The sequence below is a fragment of the Ixodes scapularis genome, unplaced genomic scaffold, assembly GCF_016920785.2.
Source record: "Ixodes scapularis isolate PalLabHiFi unplaced genomic scaffold, ASM1692078v2 PGA_scaffold10__122_contigs__length_95168666, whole genome shotgun sequence".
Classification (NCBI taxonomy): domain Eukaryota; kingdom Metazoa; phylum Arthropoda; class Arachnida; order Ixodida; family Ixodidae; genus Ixodes; species Ixodes scapularis.
The window spans coordinates 16,389,739-16,403,130 of record NW_024609836.1 but is presented as its reverse complement, the minus strand read 5'-3'; the positions used below and the strand labels follow the sequence as shown (position 1 = coordinate 16,403,130).

Here is a 13,392-nt window from a genome sequence, read left to right as displayed (position 1 = left end):
GATGCGGGGTTTTAAATTCATAGCGCAGTTCTTTCGTTTTCCTCTTTGCTTGCTTAGCGTGTTCTGTTTTTTTTTTTTTTTTTTTTTTGCGATTGCGCGTGCAAATGTTGACTTTTCAGAGATGTCAGATGAGTGATCCCGACAGCGAGCCTTCTAGCAGCCATGTCGCCCCGAAAGGAATGCTATTTGGCTGGAGGCAATCGGGCGTTCGCGTAGCGACAAACGTCTCCAGTTACGTTCTTGTCATATCGCTCCGTCGAGATTCGCACCGGGCGCATCGAACGTCCGCGACCAGACACAGCTGTTACGTAAAAAACCTGGCACCGCAGAAGCCCTCAGACGTTCGAATTCTGCGTTAGCCTACAGATTTTTTTTCTCGGCTTTCGAACCATCTTAACGTAAATTGTTTGAATTAATATGTACGGTTACCGTAAATTTTGGCTTGTGATCGCGGCTTTGTAGATTATCGTATTCGTTTTGCTGGGGGGACGCAAACGACGGGCATAACGTGTGTGTGTGTGTAAAACGTTTAATGAAAAAAAAAGAGAAGTGGTCGCACTTGCGCGTGACTTCTTTCTCGGGACCTTCCCCTTAAAAAGCCCCCCTCCTAAATGTCCTGACTTAGGTTGCTCGACATCGTATAATCGAGCAGTGTCCGTAAGATTCGGACTCGTCTTTCAGAGTCGCCAAACGGTCTGATCCACTCCTCGTAGGAGGCAGGAGTGTCTTGGCCCAGCTGGGCCCAAGCATCGCTTCTGTGTGTGGCGAGGGCCTCACATTCCCAAATCAGGTGGTAAAGTTTTGGGAGTGTGCCGTCTCCTTTGCATAGTTGACATCTTTGGTCGGGGGGTTCGTAATCAGGGTTCAGCTTGCGTTTCTTGATGGTTTCGAATTTTTGAGTCATATATGGTGTTGTTGCGCCACCAGTGCGAATTCGTCGTAATATCACCATTTCCTTGCGTTTGAAGTGGTTCGGTGGAATGGGATTTGGTTCGGGGTTCCAGGATTCTTTTAGTCGGTGCTTCCATTCTTTTTTGTGCATTCGCAGAGCTTCAACCGGGTCGTATGTCGTATCGGCAGTTTCACTGTTAGTCTATGAGGGGTCGGATTCTCCGTCGACACGCGAGGGGTGAAGACTGTTTAGCTCCCTCGCGGCCGCGTCATGCGCCGCCTCGTTGCCTTGGATGGCCGTGTGTCCCGGGATCCATCGGATGCAGACCTTTGTTTCGTGTACACGGAATAGGTGCAGAGCCGTGTGGAAAATGCGTTTGATGGTTCTGCACGTCGTGGCTCCGTGTCTTTTGCATTCTCGGATTACGTGCTGCGAGTCCGTAAATATGTATAGTTGATTTGCGTCGTGCTGTCTTTGTGTCACCTCTAGGTGTTTTAAGTGGCTCTCTATCGCGAAAAGCACTGCCTTGGCTTCGGTGAGTTCGGGAGAGTAAGGATCGGTTCCTCGTGGTTGGATTGTGGTTGAGATCGATGTCCCCATTGGGTTGTCTGTAGAATAGAAGATGGCGGCGGCTGTCGTAGCAGTCTCTGGGCCGGCGATTTTCATCGCCGCGTTAGTGTACGTGACAGTGATGGACGGGTCCGCCAGTAACGTTTGAACTTCCACTGCGTGTTTTCGGGCGTAGTGTTCCCTTCGTTTAGCGTGTTTCTGCGCGTCCATGTTGCGCGGGATTGGCTGGGACTGTGTGAGGTCGATGAGGTCCCATGGGGGTGCGGGTGGTGGGATGTCCCCTGCATCATTCTTGCCCTCTGGGTTGAGAAGCTTGGCTATCTTTCTGCCGTGCTTTGTGTGTTTCAGTCGAGCGTTGTGTGTGGCGACTTGTTTCTCGAGGTCTAGTCTCCAATCGGTGAGCTGTACGCACTGCTTAGTTGCTTCAACGTTGGCAAATCTTGGCAGTCCAAGTATGGCTCTCCGTGCATCGTTGTATAACGAGTCAAGCTTTTTCTTGTGTCGGTTCGTGAGCTTGTAGAACCGAACACCGTACATTATCTTGGATACGAGGACTGACTGTACTAGAGTCTTGGCGGTTTTCTCTCCCGCACCACCCATTCTGTGGGATATGGGCCGGATAAGCTGCAAGCCTTGTTTCCACGTTCGTGTGATAGTGTTTAGCCAATTGTTTGCCACGTGCGTGCCGTTTCCGAAGTGCACACCAAGAAGCTTGACTTCTGCTTCCTTGTCGATCCGTTGTCCGTCAAACACGAGGTCTAGGTCAATTCTCTGATTATCGTTCCCGAAAATTGTGTATTTCCTTTTTTCTGGGGATGGCGCCAGTCCGACCTTTTTCAGGTAGTCGCAGATGGTGTCAAGTCCCTTCTGTATTGTTTGCTTTTGTTCCTTGGATCCTCCTGTGTTTGTCCGTACGGTGATGTCGACCGCATATATTGTTGCCTTCAGCTGTGGTATATCGTGTAATTTCCACAGCAGTGGGGCCATTACGATGTTAAATAGCGTTGGCGATAATACCGCTCCTTGCGGGACGCCTATACCGTTGGGTTTTGTCTGGCTTTCCTCGTCGTTTATGCCAGCCTTAATTGTGAATCGCCGGTTCTGCAAAAAAGATTTCACATAATTTAGCGCTTTGCCGCATATCCCTTGGTTCCTCATCGCGTCGATCACTGCTCCGTGTGGAACAGTGTCGAAAGCCTTTCGTACGTCCACCGTCACAAGGACTCGCATTTGTTTGCGGCGCGGATGGTAGTCGTTGACACCTTTGTGGATGGGCGCTAGACTGTCGTATGTCCCCAGGTTTTTCCGGAAACCGGTTTGTGCTGGGTGAAAAATTCCTTTCGTCTCGGCAAGCCACTGAATGCGAGCTAGGACTACTCGTTCCATAAGCTTGCCCATTATAGACGTAAGTGATATAGGTCTTACGTTCTTCGGGTCTGTCGGTGGCTTACCCGCTTTCGGGATCGGTGAGACACAAGAGATTTTCCATTCGTCGGGGATTTTACTCGTTACCCAGATATCGTTAAACCATTGCAGCATCGCCTCCTTTGCTTCTTGTGGGGAGTTTCTTAGCATGCTCGTAGTGACGCCGTCCTGCCCCGGAGCGCTCTTGGCATTGCTTTGGGTGATGGCGGCGTCTAGCTCCCAGATTGTCAGGGGCATATCTTCGTCTGCCGGACCGTCCGATGGACACGGTGAGTAAATAGTCTGGTTGGGTGGGTTCGAAGGCTGCGGGAAGAATACTGAACCCAGTTCTTCTAAGATTTCCTTCATGCTCTTATCGGCCAGTAAGGCAAGGACGGGAACCGTGTGCCCCTGTTTTCTCTTGCCAAACATGGCGTTGAAGGTATTCCATACTTTGTTCAGCTGCGTGCTCTTGTCAAATGATTCGAGGTGCTCTAACCAGCGTTCTACGTTGATATCCCGGGCGTGGTTGCTTGCTTGCTCTGTAACATTGTTTACTTCAATGAGCGTGCTACGTTGTTTGTCTTTTCGGTATTTGGTTAGAAGTGTGGTTCTTTGTTCCCATAGCAAGAGAAGGTGGGTATCTGGGGTTGGGGTGTCCCCGCTCACCTGTCGTTTCTCTGTGGCTGCTTCTGTTGCCTTCGTCAAGAGTTTCGATAGGTCCTGGTACTCCACTTGGTTGATGTTTTCCCTCACGTAGCGTCTAAAGTTGTCCCATATCACTGTACGGGTTGTGCGCTTGGTTCTTTTGTGGGAGTCAAGGGTTAGTGTCATCTCTATTGGGAAGTGGTCGCTACCCCAGGCATCTTCTCGGACGATCCATTCGAGTCGGTCGATCGTGTCTGGTGAGGCCCAAGCCAGGTCAAGTACTGTGTCCTGTTGTCTGGCGCTGATTCCGTACCGTGTCGGAATTTTCATGTCGTTGACGAGTGTCATGTGCGCGTGCTCTTGCGCGTCGTATAGCTCGGTACCCCTCGTCGAGGTCTTGTTTGAGCCCCACGCCGCGTGCATCGCGTTAAAATCTCCGCAGAAGAGCGTGTAGTCTTCCGGGTATTTCTTTCTGAGGTCCCTTATCCAGTTAAAGTCATTCGAACTACGGTGTCCAGTTGCGGGTCTGTAGTATGCCGAGACGATCAGTAGTCTTTTATTGTCCCTGCCTCCGAGATCGATGCGGACTGCGACAACTTCGTGAGTCGCGCTGCTCCACTGTTTGGTGTCAATCTGCACATGTGGAATTTTTCTCTGGACGTAGACGCCAGCCTGCGCTTCTACTTGTGTTTGCTGTCCGCCAGGGTTGTCATCCTTGCGGTTTCTTCTCTTCTTGTGTTCGATGGTCGGTGTGAAATGCTTGACAAATCCGCGTAGGTCGATCGTGTCGGTACGTGTCTCCTGCAGTAGAAGCACGTCGTGTGGCTCTAGCTCGGCGAAACGGATTGTGAGTTCGTCGCGCCTACTTCGAAGCCCCCGACAGTTCCACTGCAGGATCCGTATTCTCCGCTCATTGGATGAGCCTTCCATCGTGGCTGTCCGAAGGGGTCGGTGGTGCGGGCGATGCTCCGTAGATGCTCACGTTAATCAGCTCTCGCATTTGTTCACTGAGTTGCCTGTGAAGCTGTGGTATTTGCTCTTGAACAATTTGCTGCATGCTTTGTTGGATTAGCATGATTTGTTGCTGCAAGATTTCCATGGTAATGCCCTGTGTTGAAGCATGTTCGGTTGTCATTGCTGCAATGGGATGGGTCGGCTTTGTTGTAACAATTGATTCTCTCTCGTTTTGTTCGTGTCTGCCATGATTGGATGGGGTCGGTGAGGGCCCCCATTGTTGCTGGCGTCGTAGCTGGTAGTGCTCCTTCTGTACGGTTGCGACCCTTTCGTTGTGTGCCTTTATGCGTTGGTGCAAGTCGGCCTCTCTTGCGTGTCTAATTCGATCGTCTTCTTCGTGTTGTTTTCTACGTGCCTGAATCTTGGCTTCAAGCCTTTTCAGGTCGTCCTCGTCTTGTTTGAGCCTTTCCCTTGCTTGCTTGCTTGCCTCGGCAATGGAGCGAAGTTCATCGCACCACGCTTTTGCTTCAGCATCGCGGTCCGGGAAGTAGCCAGTCTCCAGTCGCTCCATTATAACGTGTGCGTATGTGGGCTTCCACACCTGCTTTTGGGACTTGCGACTGGAGTCACGTCTTTGGTTCTCCTGTCGTCTTATCGATCTGGATCTCGATCGACTTTTTGACGGTTTGGAGTGTTGGCTGTTGCCTCCTTTTAGGCGGCTGGGAGTCCTGCTGTGGCTTCTGCTTCTGCTTCGCTTGTCTTTTTCTTCAGAGAGGAGGTCATAGCGGTTTTTGGTCTCGAGGAGTACGGGAAATTCGTCTACCTTAACGCGGAACGGTGAGTGGTTTCGGAGAGCGTCTCTTTGTGTGGAGTGTCTCCTTCGGCTTCGTGAGCGATTTCCATGTAGTTTTCGTTCATTTTGCCATTGTTTAGGGCGGTTTCTACGACTTAGGTTGTCGGCTCTTTTCTGTAGTTGCTGGTCTACTTCTAATTTCGCCGGGCAGCGTGGATTGGTTGCCAAGTGTCTGTTTGATCGGCAATTAACGCACATGATACTTGTACACACGTGCTCGTCTTCGAGAACGTATCCGCAATCGTTGCATCGTTCCGGATGAGTGCAGATGTTCTGTTTATGTCCCAGTCGGTGGCACCGTCGACATACCATGGTTCGTCCGTTATATACGAGGTGCCTGGGAGGGCTTGTACCCTGGAAGGTGATGAGGATAGCTCCCATTTTTCCCAATCGCCTAGCATCTAAGATCTCGTGGGTCATGCATTCCAGGGTTTGCAGCAAGGTTGATTCGGATTCCTCCTGGTCGATACCTCGTAAAACTCCTCGCGTGGTGCCTTCGTATGGAGGGCTGTGGGATACTACCTCAACGAATTCTGGATTTCCTCCTGTCTTCAGGCCCCTTGTCCCTAGGAGTCGTCTTGCGTGTTCCTCTTTCCATACCGTGACAGCCACCGTATTTGTTTTGGCGTTTAGTCTGTAGTGAAAGTGATCCGTCGTCTTAGCATGTGTTTCCGCGCCACAGATTCCGAGCAACTGTTCTCGAATGGCTTTGCTGCGCAGGGTCGTGATGTCGAATCTAGTCCTCGGGCAGAAAATCACGTTGTATCTCGGTCGTGTGTCCACTTGCAGCGGAGGCTTAATGTTCCGCTTTCGTTTCTGGACTTCGGTCCATGCGCCTTCGTTGGAACTGATTTCGGCGTTGTACCCCGATGTTCTTTCGAGGTCCTGCTCCATAGCGGTGGACGTCGTGTAGACAGAAGACGCGTCGTCGTCATCGTCGGTTTCGGTTATGCGTCCCTCTGGACGTTTGGGTTTCTTGAGTTCAGAGTTTTGCGCTGCGTTGCGTGCGGTGGTTCTCTTTCGTCTTGGGGCCTCCGCAGGTCGCGGGGTGGCCGTTGGGGTTAGTTGTATTTGGGTGAAGTTGGCGGCGGTCGCTTGGCCGAGGTCTGCACCAGGCGTCGTGTTGGTTGTCATAGCGCTGCTGTGCGCGTCATTTATTTTGGTAGCGCAGTTTGCCGTATTAGGGAGCGCCGCAGCGGCTAGGTATGCCGAGTTCGTGGGTGCCTTGGGGAGGTCGCTGACTTCTCCTGGCATGGTAATGGTGAACTAAGCCGAGTAGGCTTAGCTTCTCACAGTGTGCATCGAGTCTAATCCGCTCTATATCGCAAAAGGAATTCACTTGTCGAAATGAAATTTGCATGTGCGAGGTCACTGGACCTTCCGATTAAGATGGCGATTGTCCGCTGAATCCGGCGGATTTCGGAAGTCGCAAAAAATTAACATATTTACCGGCAGCGGAGAATTCTGGGTCCCTTGGCCAGGTCACTTCGTCGCCTTTTTCACGGGCATAACAAAATCGGTTGCATATTCCGCATACCTTGCAAAAGCAGTTCCCCAGTCACCTTGCGAAAAGTGCGAAACACGGAGTCCGCACCGTCCCGACTTCCCAGTCGTTTACCTGCTTTAGAGCAGTTTGTACCTGCTAGTAGGTATGTCTACTTAAACTTGAAACTAGGGGCAGTGCCAGAGAGCAAGGAGACAAAGTTCGGAAAGCTTGCTCGTCCTCTCCAATTTCTGAACTTTGAAGTGATTGTACCGAAATAAATGCGCAACGCCTCTTCCCGAAATAGCAACAAAAAAAGCACTATGTTTACTACTAAAAAAATGGACTCAGTTCATGCATCTGTGGGCAGGTAGGAAATCTTGCCCACATTTATTCATACCGCACGATGAGCGCAACACGTCGCTGTGCAAACACACTCCATCCAACACGAAGCATAAAAACGGCAGATTTAGGACAACAATTCGGAGTTCATTGTTCAATTAAAACGACGTAATTTTGTTGAAAACGCCCGCAGCTTTTTACTCACGGTATGCGTCGGGAATCTTCCACATTTTGAAACGGAACGAAGGAAGATTTTTAAAAACGCTCGCTGCGTCCCCCTGGACCAGTTTGACTGGATCAGCTGACGACGACGGGACTGAACCCGTTGAACCTCAACCCCACAACAGCCAATTTGCGCTCAGTGTTGGGTGTCTACTTCCAAGCACTGCACCACACACACCACGAACGTTTCAGTTCTTTGTCGCATCGCCGTGTTGCACCAAACAGAACGAGATCACCGAAGTCAACGCAGCGCTGTCGTGAACGTTGGCTTGTGGTCAGAGTGTCGAACCGATAGTTTTATTGGTTCGGTTCGGGTTCGGGTTCACGGCTTTCGGTTCAGTTCCGGTTCAGTTCCGGGGCGTAAAAAATAACGGTTTAAACCGGTTCCAACCGGTTCGAACCGGTTTGAACCGCTAAATGAAGAATATATTTTCCGCGTGGTTCTGTCAATAGGCGCTATTTAGACCGAGAAACTAACTGCTGTAAACGATCTGATTTTTGCGAGGACCTATTTTTGAGAATTTCGCGAATCGCCTACAATTCGCGAAAAATGGGTCCCGCGAGCAATTTCGGTAAAATGTAAACAGATTGAAATTTATATTGAGATTCCACCGCGTCGAGAAAATTACAACCCGCGAATTATTCCAAAACTTCAGCTTTGACCTAAATCGCGAAATATTGAGCCCACGAAAAATAAGTCGTTTCCAGTATATAGTTTTCTTTTTATTGTTTGTTCAATTCAGTTTTATTCTCAGGTACCAAAATTATAAAATTCTGTTATTTATTCCTACACAACAAGAAAGGAAAATCTACATTAACATACAAAACGTCGTGTTTATACGACTCAACATCCCTTCGTTTACCAGAGTCACATATATTGTACCTGAATCAAAATGTTTTCGGAAGTGAAGTAGGTTGCCTAAAATACCCGTGATTGGTACAACTTTGTATCGCAGTATTAGATGTTGAATCGTAGTTTTGCCCTTGAACTAAGGAATTAATTACAGTGAATACAATCATGAAATGGGCACCTCGTCGCCATATATATCATGAAATGTGTTTTACGGAATACGTTTCACAATATATATATGATGACGAGACGACTGGGCTTAAGGGAATATAATTTTCAAAATGTCACGAAAGTCACGGGACAAGTCTTTCCAGTCTATATTTTATAGGAACACTAAGCGACAATCGCAAAGCTTGTTTTTCTAACTAGCATATTGTTTGCCCTCAGCACCATGATGCGGGCGACGAATCATGCGAAAAGGAGTGGCTGAAATTGTTCACTATAACCTATGAGCACCTTAGTACTGAGATCGAATCTGACATAAAACAATGCTTACCCATGTGAACATTTTCTTATATTGGATAAACTGGCATAGCCTGGATGATGAGGTTTGCTCTTGACAAAATGCAGGTCAATTTAATTTGCAAATAAGCATCACCCTCGCTAATTGATGATTTTTGCTAAATAGAACAAAGCGGTATTTCTTGCTCAACTCAATTCGGAAGCTACCTAATTGGACACTTTCTGAGAGTTTAAGTGTGCAATCGTCATAGTTCCACCATTCGTTCCAGTAAAAAAAGGTGATAGTAAAAACACATAAAAAACGCGATAATAAACTTCTATATATTTGAGAAGTTATATATGCGTGAGGAACACATATAGTTATTTAAATTAGCTTCAAAATAATAAAAAAACATTATTTAAATCTTTTCAAAATCACCTATAACGTGTCTATAGAGGATAAAAGCGCAGAAAAATATTTGCCGAACATCTTTCAGATAATTTAAAGGCGCATTTACTTATATATCTTGGAGGTGAGAATCTTTTATTTATGCTGCCAAATCTTCAGACAGGAATTAAGTATATTTTTATTATCATCGATAAATTTGACTTTATGAAGTTCACATAACCGCCTGAGACCGACACGAAAGGACGATACTCGAAAATACGCCAGCTGTTGTGTCTTCGGCAACGTGCTTTTGTTAGCTGTTTTGCAGTGTAAAATAGTGGGTTGCAGGGCATGCCAAAAAACACTGTGGTCACATGATATATCGGAAGGCAAATACACGAAATGTGCAGAAATAAGGAGATTACACGCAATTTTTTCTAAATAATCCCTTACACAACGCTTTACTGCAAAAAGAAATGCATAGAAATGCATAAAATGATATTCCTAATTAAACATAGATTCCGCGCAGGGCAAAGAAAGATTTTTTAGAATCCTAATATAAATCACTTTTGGGCATCAGCTTGCCTGAGCTCGAAACGTCGCGGGATACTACCTCGGGAGGCTAATGTTATCTTAGGTTTTACGTGCACTTGTTTTGAGACCTTACTTCATGACTCTGTTCTTTATCAGTCATGTGCTCCAACATTTCATTAGGCTGCCGTATATCATCGCGAGACTACTATAAATACTACACAACTTTACACATTGGACGTCTACTGCTGGTGTTGCGAACGTCGCACTTCACCAGAAAGCTGAAGTATTTAACATGGTTTGCACGTGACGTAATCGCACTAGATACTGGTTGCCATTGCGAGTTGTTCTTGCTGAGAAAATCAAATCCGGTTTGGAAAAATGCACGCTGCAAAAGTTCCGCGCTCAGTGCAAGCTATGTATTTGAGAGGCACACATTTTTCTTGTTGGTACATCGTCGTTAGGCACGGCGCGAGTGTCTGGCACGACGAAAACGTGCTTTCTGGCAAGAGTGTTTTTACAAATAAAAGTTGTACCAACTACCCATCTGTCACTATCGTTTCCAGGCCACGCTTTCTAGTCTGCGCCGAAAATGTGGGGCAGAGGAATCTCTACGACACAGTATGCTTTAAAACTACCCCCCTCCCCACTCCCTTTTTCTTAAGTTGCTCCTCAAGATACTTTTTATTCCTCAGGGATTGCCTGCTCCGTATTGAGTGGTGTTCACTCGACAATTATATTTGTGTCACTTGTTAACATTAATTCTTCCTTGCTTTTACTTTGCATCAAACTGTGAAGGTTAAACAAAATACAGGGCGGTCGAAACTTGGAGAACTTGAGAGCGACACTCCTGTGAGACTTAGAGCGGCTGCCGACGTTCGGCTATCCCCGTGAGGCCACTCGGATCTTTCTTTTCAGGTATCCCTCCCGTACACACTAATAGTTCCATGTAACGTCCGACTAATACGTCACATTTAGACCCTTTAACACTTCTATTCTCGGGACAACTTTCTGAGGCAGTTCAGCAATAACGAAAACATGTTTGGGAGCCTCAATGGTGTGCATACATGCAAAATGGGTCGTGCAGCATCTTTTTTTTTTTTTTACCTTAAGTTCAATAAATACCGCTAAGTTGTAATCCTTGACGTTGATAACTTGCAAAAGCATCCATTAGTTTGCCCCTCCGCGAAATGGCAGACAGTCGAAAGAAAGAAATGAAACAGCTTTCCCCTCCTCAACTCACAATTAGAACTATCAGCCACGTGATCTGATCCTAATATATACACCGTCAGTGTTTATCATAGTCATACGCAGGGTTGGCAAAGCAGAGAGCATGGGCTGATCTTCAGATATAATTTTAGTTGGGCTATAATGCCCGAGCCCCACTAAAGCGACAAACAGAAACAAACGACAGCGGCTAGCCTTAAACCAGAGTATTTCGCGATTTGCCAGGCTCTGTAGAATAAAGAAGGCTATGCTCAAACACGAGTATCATGCACACAATGGTACCATTTGCAGGATTGTAAACACTCGTGCTAACTTCGCGAGCACCGAACAACTCAAAGCCGTATAAAGGTACCATCGCGAACATGCTGCATGTGTCTGAGGCTGGTCGCTTTCGTTTGTTTCTGTTTCTAGCTCTAGTGGGACTCGGGCCCATCATAATCTTTGAGTTGAACACGAGCGTTACCCGAATGTTTGGCGATACTGGTTGTCATGAACCAGAGCATTTGAATCGGGATCATGACAATCGGGTACATCATGGTGTCACGTGACTCTCAGTGCGAAGTTGTGATGTCATGTGACGTCACGGTATCAACAACGTTAATACATCTAGCGACGTCATCAATTCGAATCGACTTAACGCGGTGAGTCACGTGACGTCACGGGGTCACGTGATGTGACATTACTTGACCGCATGTCTTGACATCATGACGTCACGTGACATTGTGACACATGGCTAATCATAGTGCCAATAAGAAAGCGCCGCAAAAAACCAGGATTTATTATACATTGCAATTCTGTATATGACGATTTGATCAATACGTAGAGGAATACACGTGCCAATAATAATAAATTTGTAATACTAACAAAAAAAAAATACCGTGAACAGTTTTGAACCGGTTACCGTTATATGTTTTTCCGGTTCAGTTCGGGTTCAGTTCCAAGATGGCGGCGAAGATTTCGGTTCGGTTCAGTTCCGGTTCGGCTAAAAATAACGGTTCTGTTCCGGTTTTCGGTTCGGTTCGGTTCCGGTTCGACACCCTGCTTGTGGTTGCACACTCGTGGACCCTGTGACTCCCTTCGCTCTCAAAGCACACACGACGATTACGAATAATACTTTCGGTCTTCAGGGAACATCAGAGGGGCACTTCTCCGGTTACGTCTTCGCTATGTGCTCGCAAACCGCGCAGCTTCTCGTGTACCGTCAAACCAAAACAATACCGGCGCCATGTTTAGCGTGCGTTTTTGCCAGATCTTACGGAAAGTCGAGACGCTGCGTCGTTCAACTCAACAGCCAACTCAACAAAAAAGAGCAAATCCAAGAGTGAGGGGCGGGGCGTAGTTCTCCTCCGCGGTGGTCGAAAGAGCGGGAGTTTCAAATGTGGAAATGTTCTGACACCGACTAAATTACGTCCTGTGACGTAAATATTGCTAAAAAAAATGATTTTTTTTCGCGGATCATTTGTTTTGTGACATGCTTGTCCCAATCGGGCTGTTCAAAAAAACACTTTTTTTTTATTTGCAGTTACTCTTTAAGGCTATAAAGACGTTTAGTGTGCCCCGTGCATGAACCAAGTAAACAAAATAATTTATTAATAGTCACAAAAACAATAATTAGCCAGATAAATATTAACTAGCAAGCGTGTACGTGTTTCTGTGGTTTCCTTTCGTTAAAAAAACAACCGCATCTTTACGTGGTGAATGATGTTGATTAGGGCGAAGCTCTGGTGGTGCTTGTCTGCGTAGACGCTGAGCCGCAGCAAGCCGACCCTTTCGTTCGTTTTCATCCATGTCACGCTGCGGTCAAATGCTCAAATGCGTACAGACGCTTTGCAGCAACTCTGCATGGGCGCTGCCATAACCGACCTTCAGTTTTTGTTTGCTCTCATTCCGTTGGCTTCACTTCGTCATTAACTTAGCAGGCCGGTCATTGCCATTCTAGATTCTACCGTGTCCTTCCCCCCATCATTGGTCTTTCTGCAGACTCGTCAACGCCCGTCTTTGACGGCTCGGTTTCTCGGTAAAACAAGAGAAGGTCAGCAATGGTGGATGTAATTTGGCGCGTGTGTAAAGAGTCTATGTATATAACCACGTTTCATATCACGCATTCTTTTTCTGACATGGATGAAAACGAACGAAAGGCTCGGTGCTTGTCTGCGGCTCAGGGTCTACGCAGGCAAGCACCACCAGAGCTTCGCCCCGAAAATTATTGTTTTCTTACAGTCGGTTTTGTGTTTCTCGGTGTTTGCTTGTAGTGTCAGAAAAAACAAGGACACTTATTGGGGCGTGTATGAGAAAAGAGAACACACAGGCCAGCGATATCTACACATGTAGGGAACAATCATGTGTAGCCAGACTACTTGGAAGGAGTCTCAGCACCAACTAGATAAGAAACAAAAAATGATAAGTGTGGTTTCTGAAAAAAAAAAAAAAAACAACTTTGCGAAAAAGTTGAAGGGGGGCTGCGTTCCGCTTCGACGCACAGTAAAACAACAGATACGAGTTATTCACTCGAAGCTTGTATTTATGAGGACAACTACAAGCCGGAAATTGCTTCTTTTTTTATTTTCTCCTAACCCCCCCCCCCCCC

At 47.1% G+C, this 13,392-nt stretch overlaps 1 protein-coding gene across 1 annotated transcript in view; it reads right to left on the bottom strand.

Annotated features, from left to right (window-relative positions):
• Window positions 1-13,392, bottom strand: part of LOC8031031 (putative phosphoenolpyruvate synthase) — a 382,894-nt gene that overhangs the window by 240,575 nt on the left and 128,927 nt on the right. The window lies entirely within an intron of this gene.